This window comes from Varanus komodoensis, unplaced genomic scaffold, assembly GCF_004798865.1.
Source record: "Varanus komodoensis strain SLA01 unplaced genomic scaffold, ASM479886v1 scaffold5, whole genome shotgun sequence".
Classification (NCBI taxonomy): Eukaryota; Metazoa; Chordata; class Lepidosauria; order Squamata; family Varanidae; genus Varanus; species Varanus komodoensis.
In genome coordinates this window covers 38,426,464-38,435,980 of record NW_025336087.1, presented here as the reverse complement: position 1 = coordinate 38,435,980, position 9,517 = coordinate 38,426,464, and the positions used below count along the sequence as shown (strand labels likewise).

General features: G+C 39.2%; 1 long non-coding RNA gene across 1 annotated transcript in view; it reads left to right on the top strand.

The window, feature by feature from the left end:
* Positions 1 to 6,988, top strand: part of LOC123031635 — a 15,316-nt gene extending 8,328 nt beyond the window's left edge. The window contains exon 2 of the long non-coding RNA XR_006416341.1: positions 3,691 to 6,988. This is a non-coding gene — a long non-coding RNA (uncharacterized LOC123031635). The remainder of the gene's footprint in view (positions 1 to 3,690) is intronic.
* Positions 6,989 to 9,517: the final 2,529 nt, after the last annotated feature.

Below are 9,517 nucleotides of genomic sequence, written 5' to 3'. Positions count from 1 at the left end.
GTGGGACATGTTTAGAAATAAGCTGGCAATCTTGAAACCATTTACTCGTAAATAAATCCCCCTCACATCACTTGAACCAGTCTTAAGTTTTTTCCTGTAGTGCAACTGCTGGTGACTAAGTCTTGTGGGCTTGTGGTCAGGCTAGCTGAAGATGGGAGAAAATGAAATATCTGCCTGCATATTTGCATATGGTGTCTTACCACCTCCTTGCAAATTCCAGTACTGTTGAAAAGATGAGACCTAATTAGTTTTGTCCTCAAATTTCTATGATTCATCCTCTGGAATTTCAGCTATTTGCCTGAGATAGAATTCTATTTAAAATAGTGAGCTCAGAAAATTGCAAATACTTCAGAAGAGGGGGGGGGGGGAGAGGTTTAAATAAACTTCTCAGTTTACAGTTTGAGATATTCACACATTATTAAGAAGCTGACTCAGTTAATCTGCTTTAAAAAGAACTCTTTGTCATGCAGCTTAGTTTTCAACATAATAAACCACTCTTAAATGTATCCCATTTATAAGTATAGCTCAGTTTTAGCTCCACTTTTGAAAGACATCAGGAACCAATCCCTGCTAACATAACCTGCCCAGTATACCCAGGAAAACCTATCTAAAGCAGCATGTGTTTCTTTTGTGCAGTGCAGTAGGAATATTGATTGATCCTAGTGAAGGCTGAAGTTAGTTTAGTTTCCAAATGAAGTTAAAAAAGAAGGCTGTTCTTTGGGCAGAGGCAAGGAAGTGATGTGAGTGCAAATGTTCCTTGTAACAGTAATGCTGTCTGGAGAAATCTTATTGCCTGCAGTGATTTCTAATTCTTCTGAAGCAACAGTTGTGCAGATTGGGATCACTAAATGTAACAAGAGTAGGGAAGTCACCTTTCTACCAAGGGCCCCAGTCAACTACTGTAGCAAGTTCTGGAGGGCTTAAGATGAAGATTCCCTGCTGCCAACTGATTGCATTTGTTTGCATCAGTTTCCTGTCTGAGATTGAAGACTGCGTCATTACTCGGATGTGTGGAAAACATATGTACTTTTACCTTTTCCTATTTCTAAGTAGATATAACATGCACCAGGAGAATAATCTGTGAAGACTTTGTGTACAGGGAGGTTCTTACCTCTTTGGATGAGATGGTGGCTTGACTTTGATCAAAGAAACTATGATTTGATATGCACTAGAAGAGTTGAAGAAGTATCATCTAGTTTCAGATTTGTCATTCTTAGGAAAAATGGTCTTTTATGATGATTTCACATAGAAATAATTCTTTATTTCTATTAAAATTGAGTACATGCTGTTGTCAGTAGAGCCTTGTTGCTTCACTTATGGCAAAGATAACCTGTGTACTATTGATAGTGGAATGAGACTGAGAACTGTTTGCCAATCACAGTTCAACTCTTAGTTATTCATTTATGTGTTCTATTCCTTAGCTACTTTTTAAGACCTTAGTGTTCCCAAGGCACCCTACAGCATAAGAACAAAGCAAGCAAAATAATATTAATAAATGCTTATTAAATAACAACTATTTTTAAATCAGACCAATTCCCATAAAAACCAGTTTCAAGCTAACAGTCAGCAGCACATTATGTAAAACATAAAGCCAGAGAGAAGAAATTCTCTTACAGGCACTCACCAGCCATATATTTTCTTGGGTGGAAATTCTGTGTAGCATAAGCAACAATTGAGAAGGCCCTCTCCATAGTTGTTGTATATGGTTGTTTTGTTTTTTGTAAGCCATCCAGAGAATTTTAGTATTGGGACAGCATATAAAAACTTTAAATAAATAAATAAAATGTGCCTGTTAGCTTTACTAATGGAGGGCCACCAAACATGACCTCTGTAGAACAGAGCAATAGAACTCAATCTAGAAGGGAAGAAAAAGTGCTGGGACAGGAAGTCTGTAGTAGCAGCTCTCATTTACAGCAGCTGACCTAGACAGAATAGATGAGCACACCTATAAAATTTCCACTAATCTGAAAGAATCCACTGATTTTAGGATATGCACCTCCAAAGAATTGCTGTACCTTGTATTAAAAAATTGATTTTCTTTTGCTGAGGTGACTACAGCTGCAGCATCTGCAGCTTCAGTGGTTCCATTTCAAGTTCAGAAAAATATGTTTTGGAACAACTGGTTGACCGTTCTCTTTCACTAAAGGATGGGAATGGGTCTGTGGGCACAGGCTGGGGAACTTTGGCAGGAGGATATGGTTGCAGTTCATGTCCTGCTGGTGGATCCCATAGGCAACCAGTTGGCTATTGTGTGAGCAGAATGCTTGGCCTGATGGCCCCTTGGCCTGATCTAGCACAGTTCCTTTAATGTTCTTAAATGAAACAAACAATAATCACAGTCTTAGTTTCCATTTCGATTTTGAAGAATGGTAGCACAATAGAGGGCAAGTATACCTGACCGAGACCCAGACAGAAGCCAGCTCCATTGTGTGCAGAAGGAACTGTCATGTCTTACATTCCAGTTTCCCCTTAGGCAACAAAGCACTATGGTTTGTCAGTGCCTGTTTTAGAAGAACAGCCTATAGAAGGTTTTGATTTTATGCATTCCTATATCCTCCCGATGGTTTGGCCTGTGTCCTAGCCAGCAGAGTAATGGTGAAGAGTGATGGAAATTTTAGGTCAAGGTGTTACTCCACCTGACCTATGTTTAGTTACTATATTTAGGCATATTTGCCTATATATGTATACAATGGTACCTCATTGTTCAAATGACTCTAACTTCAAACGATCCAGGGTTTGAACACTAAAGTTGAGATAAAGTTGAACTGAAGTTTGAACAATGCTTCTACGTTCGAACTGCATACACAGTGGAAAAATGCAGTCACTGCATAAACATCATCTGTTGTGTGCCCAAGTCATCTCTTGCTGTGAAACGTCTCTTGTGTAACATTTGTGCAGTACAGTAAATGCAATTTTCTTTTTATTATACAGTACATGTTTACATATTTTATTAATTGTGTTCAAGTTTTAATTAATTTTGGCATGTAAATGTGTTTGTTACCTTAAATTATGCATATTTGCTGTTAGTCAAAATGGGTACTGTTTAGGGTCTGGGAAGGTTGATTTGGACTTCAAAAAATTCAGAGTTCGAATGACCTCCTGAAATGAATTAAATTCGAAGTATAAGACACTACTGTATTTAGTCAACAAAGTTTCATTTTATGTGCTGTGTATAATCCATTTGTCCAAAGAACCCCAGATTGTAGAATGGAAATTTTGGGTTGTGGGGTGGGAAGAATCAACACAAAGGCTGCAATCCAGTCCACATAGCATATTTTTTCTTGTGTGGGTGCCAGGCATATTTCTGGCACCAAATGACACTGCACTGACAGAAATCTTGTTTGAACAAGACAGAAATCCATGAATGAATGTGTATTCATCTGTGCAACTGGCTGTGCATAAGGTAAGTGCTTATAGGACTAGTTTGTGGAATGATGCCACTGGATACTGCCCACTGTGAGGCCTACACTCTTCTCCACTTACGTCCTTCTCATTTAGTCTGGACACACGTTAATCCAAATTGCTCAGAGGTGGATCAAGTGGGGAAGCTATGGACAAACAGACAAATGAAACAAATGGCTCTCCAGGAAGGGCCAGGCAAAACAAGTAAGCAAAATCAGACTTGACTTTTCTTTTCTTTTCTTTTCTTTTCTTTTCTTTTCTTTTCTTTTCTTTTCTTGGTTCTTGTAGGAAGCAAATGCTGATTCCTTTTATGTGGGAGGCAGAAGCCAAAGAGGACAAGCTAGTCAGAAGCCCTGTGACCTCAGCCAGCAGCAGAAAAGTAACTGCAGCAGAGGAAGATGTGAAAAAGCTGCCACATTCATCATTGCCGAAAGGCTCCCAATCTACCCTCAAGACAATGATGGGTTGCAAAAAGAAGTCACATGGGTTTACAAAAATGTCTGGAGCAGAACAGAACCCTATACACATGCATTGTCATTGTCTGTCATTGTGGTAGCACAGAATCAGAATGTCACCTGTAGCAGTCAACATTTATTGGTCACAAGGGTGGCATGCTTTTCCAAAGTCACAAGACCTCTTGCAATATGCTGGCTGTAGTTCAATTTCTTGCTGTAATACCAATAGCACAGTTTCAGCCATGTTCTGAAAATTAAAAAAGTTGGCCCCAAGTGTGGATTCTGTACAGCTTATTAGAGCAGAGTAGATTTAGATCCAGCTTCTCAGATAGGCCAGAGATAGGACTGGTCCCATTGTGCCCCATAAAATCTACCAAGCAATCCAGAAGGACACCATGGTTAATGTTATCAAAGCTACCAAGAGGTCCAGGAGAACTGATAATGGTCAACCTGGGGGTCATTTCTCAACACTATCTCTCAGGAATGTTGTAAGGATAGAAGCAGTGGTGTTACCAATTTTTAAAAAAGCTAGGAGAAGAAGGGTGGAAAGTATATTTTGCCAAGCACATACAGCTTTGTCCCAAATTTCTAAAAGAAATAGCCGTATATTACACATTAATGCTCTCAACCTAAGTATAATTGTCTGGAATAAGTCCTACTGATTTTCATGGAGTTAATATTTCAATGGACTGAAATTTTGCACTACAGACTTATTTTAATTTTCTAGTTTATGACACAGTGATAATATTTTGTATGTGAAATGTAGCTTTCTTCCTGTAACCTTCAGGGTCTGGCTACAAGGGGAGATGTGGGAACAAACTCCTTCCCCTATGGTGCCACCTGTGGCTAAGATCGGATGAAACAAAGGATTAAAATGCATGTTAAAAAGAGCTTTGGAACAGACTCCATCTTGGGCAGTGGGGGGGCAGCCTATTCCAAATGCAGAATGTGACTTTCTACTTGTAGCAGACCTGTCCAGCTTCCTCGAAATCTCTCTGACCAGTGTCTTATCATAAGTGAAATAGAAAAAGCTTTTCCCCTGTGATAATATCAATTAGTTTTCAGAAAGCATTTCTGTTTGAAAATGTAGAACATAGTGATAAAGTACAAATTAATAAAGAATAAAAGTTATAATGGCATTTGACACAATTTGTGTACCCAGCCACAAAGTATTTCAGGCATTCCACCTCTTTCCCCCAGTCTACTTCTTTCCACAGCCTCATTAGTATTTAGTGGTTACTGCTTTGGGAGAGGCCACACAATGAGGCTGTAGTGAGTTAGGGTTAGGGTGGGTTTCAATTTTTTGCCTTCTAACCTTTTTTCCCCCCTCTAAAGCATCTCCCTCCTTTTCTGAAAATACTGGGGCTTCTCCTAGCCTACTAATACACCTTTTGTTTTTCAATAGCCATGTTTTGGCAATACATCTATCATAATTTGGCACCTGAGTTTGCTAGTAGAATGTACAGATGGAATCTCCAACAAAATGTGTGTCTTTTGCCTTTCAAGACACACATCCTTTCATGCCCCTTTCAAGGATATTCCATTCCATTTCTTCTCTCAACTGGCAGTCAGCATTGTATGCCCATTTTGTATGCACATTCCTACTTGCTCTGTTTTCAGGGGCTTTCTTACCATAGGTTGTTTTCCCCGAAGTTTTTTTTTAAAGCAGTGGGGAAAGGGGGTTCGATAAACCCTGGAGTTTCCCCAGGCTGGTGATAACTCCTTGTGCCCAAATGATGGTATTTTGGCTACAAAATTATAGGTACTTGAAGAATGCATTATGAACATGTATGATTATTTTTATTGTCACTTGATATTGTGGTATTAAGTATTTGTTACTGTTCTAAGAAAATGATGTTCTATATATACTTATGGAAATAACTATTTAACTTTTTAGCCTTTAACCTTTGGATGAAATAGTAAGCAACGTGACTGGTTGATTGTGTTAACATTTAAAAATCTGGAACAAAATTAATTTCCTCCAGGCCTAAAGGTTTGTTTAGATAATGGTCTTACTGTACAAACAAGCCACCACACAAACCCAGAGCCAGCCCTGTGCCAGTTCTGTGCCAGCTTTCACACCCTTCCAGCTACTGCTTCCAGGTGCACTCCAGCCACTTCCAGGTCAGTGAAAGGAACCAGGAAAGCAGGAAGAGTGCCCTGCTGGCTAAGGGGGGGTTGCCCAGTAGACTTACAGCCAGACAACCTTTTTAGGTTTCTGGTAAGGGCAGCAGCCAAAGAGCGGATGTCAAAGGGCATAGCCCATAAGGCACCTGCTTGGCACCTGCTTGGAAGCTGCTGGGCCTGTCCCCTTTCTTTCCCCCTTTTTGTTTGTTTGTTTTGTTGTATGCATCTGTGTGTATGTTTTGTGTGTATGGAGTGGGACTTGGATAATTTGGCCAGAATATTGAAAGGTGTGAGAGTTTTACCATAGGCACTTCCCCCTTCTTTCAGTATTTGTTTGTAATTGATTTTAACATGTCACTGGGAATTCCTGGAGAGCAGTGGATGCCCCTATCACTGTAGTCACGGGCAGTGTAAGGTATAGCACTGGGAGATCAACTAGCCAACAAAGGGGAAAGGGGATTAGATGTCAGACTGCTATCCCCTCCTCTGGTTTTCCCCCTGCCAGTTGATACCAGGCAGCCGTGTCAGCCAAATGCCCCCAGGCCTGGTGGTGCTGCTAATGAATGCCAGGTCAGTCCAGAATAAAACAGCTCTTGTCCATGATTTAATCAAGGGTTTAATTGGCATGTATTACAGAGACCTGGGTGGGAGAATTAGGGGTGATACGCTTACACAGCTTTGCCCACCCAGGTATTCTATACAGCACCAACCTCATCCTGAGGGTTAGGGAGAGGGAGTGGCCATGGTCAACAAAAATGCAATCCCTCTCAATTGAATTGAAAGACAGGTTTTAGAGTGTTTACACCTTTTAAGTTTTAGGCAACTTCTTAATAGTTTTACAGTGGCTTCTCCTGAAACCTTTAATCTTGTTGCTGAGCATGTGATTATTTATTTGTATTTTATACTATGAATTTTATGCTGCCCACAGCTTTGGTATCCTTTTTATAAAGTGGTATATAAAAGTGTTTAATAATAAATAAAACACAACTTGTTTTTTAAAGGAACCTGAATTCCCAGGTGTGATTCATTAGTCAAAACAAAACATAAACACCTCTACGCATCAGCTTTGCTTGTGAATTTGTAACATGCCTTGAATGATTTTTGACAAATCTATTCTTTGGTGTTCTCTTGCTTTTCAGTCTTGAAGAAACATCTGCAAAACATACAAGATAAGCCTTTTTGCTAAAAAAAAAGAATGTGGGAACATGAATATACGCTTTCTGTGCCAGAAGATTATTTATTGATTCAAATGCTTATGCAGCAGTTGGCAGAGGATCAGAAAGTGTTTTTTCTTTATGTGTTGACAGCATTCTAAATGTAAAGCAAAGTCCATCATCCAGTGACATCTGCCATATAAGCCAAAATCTCCCTCCCTTCCCCATTTCCTCCCCCACTCCTACTATGTTGCAAGTAGTTGTGGTTTCAGCTTGAGAGGACCTGCTCTAAAAACTGAATTCAACATTTTTAATGAAAGGGTTTTGTGAAAATAAAAAGTGATATCTATCCATTTCCCCTTGTGTAGTTTTTCCCATGACTTTCTGTTTATTTAACTTTCAGCCTGATGTTGTAGTTAATCAACTATGCTGAGAAAAATTCTTTTGATTTCATTATATTTTTGTTGCCATTTAACCCCACTTTAATGTTAGTTCCCATAACCTTTAAGTGCCAGAATTAGTCAAACACCAGAACAGAAGAATTCCCATTGCACTAGTGGAAGCTGGGGAAATGTGCTGAGCCATAAAACAACAGACCAGCTTCAGCAGCCAGTGCAGATTTTCATGGGGAGGAAGCAGAAAGACAGCTGGTAGATTGGCAGAATATCCATCATATTCAGACTTGTGGAATATTCATAAATAAAACATACTTGGAGTACTCTCATCAATTCTGAGAGTTAGATGGAAATGTTGACCCTTAATTTTGTGGTTATTGTTTTTCAGTTGCATAAGTCCTCAATGATCTTGCTACATCTACATTCAAAATGCAGATAGTTTGCATGTTGTGCAGAAAAAAAAGTCTTGGATCACTTTTCTTGATAAAAACATTTCCAAGAAAACATCGTGTTCTAATAATTTGCCCTCTTCCTTGCTTGTCATATGATATTCTTTTTTCCTACCCCCGTTCACTTCCTGCCCATCTTGTAGCCATCAGTGTGCTGTAGCAGTTACCATTTTGTCTCTTCTGTCTTGTCTGTCCGTCTATCTTGCTTTTGAAACCAGTTCTCATTTCATAAAACTCTGCAATATTCCTGAGCAAGCCTGCCCCAAGTCATTTTGATACATGTGGCTGAGAAACAAATGGTACCTCACTTTCCCCAAGTCAAGTACTGCTAACAAAGATATTTGGGCACCTGAGGCAGAAAATTCGACAGGAGTCTTAACTGCTGCTCATCCCTAAAAATACAGATAAATAAATAATGCTTTGCTGCCCTTTCATGATACCCAAAATGAGCTACCTCAGGAGGTAGTCACATTCTGTCCTAATGGTAAGGCTGCCCCTGCGAAATTAATTGTTTGCACAGATGCCTGCAGTAGGTGTTTTGTATTGTAATTTAATAAGATTTATTGCAAGGGGGTGGCAAGAAATTCCATTCTGTGTGTTTCCTTCAGCTGTGACTCTAGCTCTGTAACTTTTTGAATAACAGATATTTCAGAATAAGAATCAGTTGTGTCCATGAGATGATATCTTTCCTTTATATTTTAAGTGGAGCGAAATAGATGAGGTTACAAGGAGCACCACTATTCAGTATACATAAGGTCATTGACTATGAACTGAAATTGAATCCGAAAGCATAAGGTGGATTTTTTAAAAAAAATGTTGTGCATTATAACAATTTTCCAGTTAAACTCTAAAAAAATGAAATAACTGCTATCAATTCAGTTTTAATATCTCTCCTCTTGTAATTGCATTGTTTTTATTTTTAAAAAACAAGAGCAGGGCCTTCTCAGGCAACATACAAGGTAAAAATAATACAAATCTATGCAAATACAATAGAAAAGCAATAAATAAATGTCCAATTTAAAATAGTATAAAACAGGCAGCACTAATAAAACATGCAGCCCCAAAGCATGGAGATACCAGCAAGTACAGAGAAATATTCAGAGCCTTCCCAAAGACTGCAAAGAAGGACCCCAGTGATGTCTGCCAATTTCAGAGATGTAGAGCAACTGCTCATCAGCTTAACCATTCTTGGCAGTGGATGGATGAAAATGTGACCAAGTAGGTAACACAGGTCACTAGATTACCCTTGGAGTGTTAAATAAGTACTGTGAGCTTAAAATGCACATAAGGATAAATGCCTATATTCATGGCCACACCTTTAAACCTAGCCATGGGTCAGGGCACATTTAGCAATCTGTCCTGGACATGACCATAAAATGGCTTCCTTGGGAGGCACAGCATGAGACATGTAATCTGCTCGAAAGGTTGAGTAGAGAAAAGTACGACCTGCAATGCACTAAAGAATTCATTTGAACACAGTTTTCAGTACTAATAGAAACCTATTTCACAGTAATCCTGGCTCCAGGTAAGAAAAT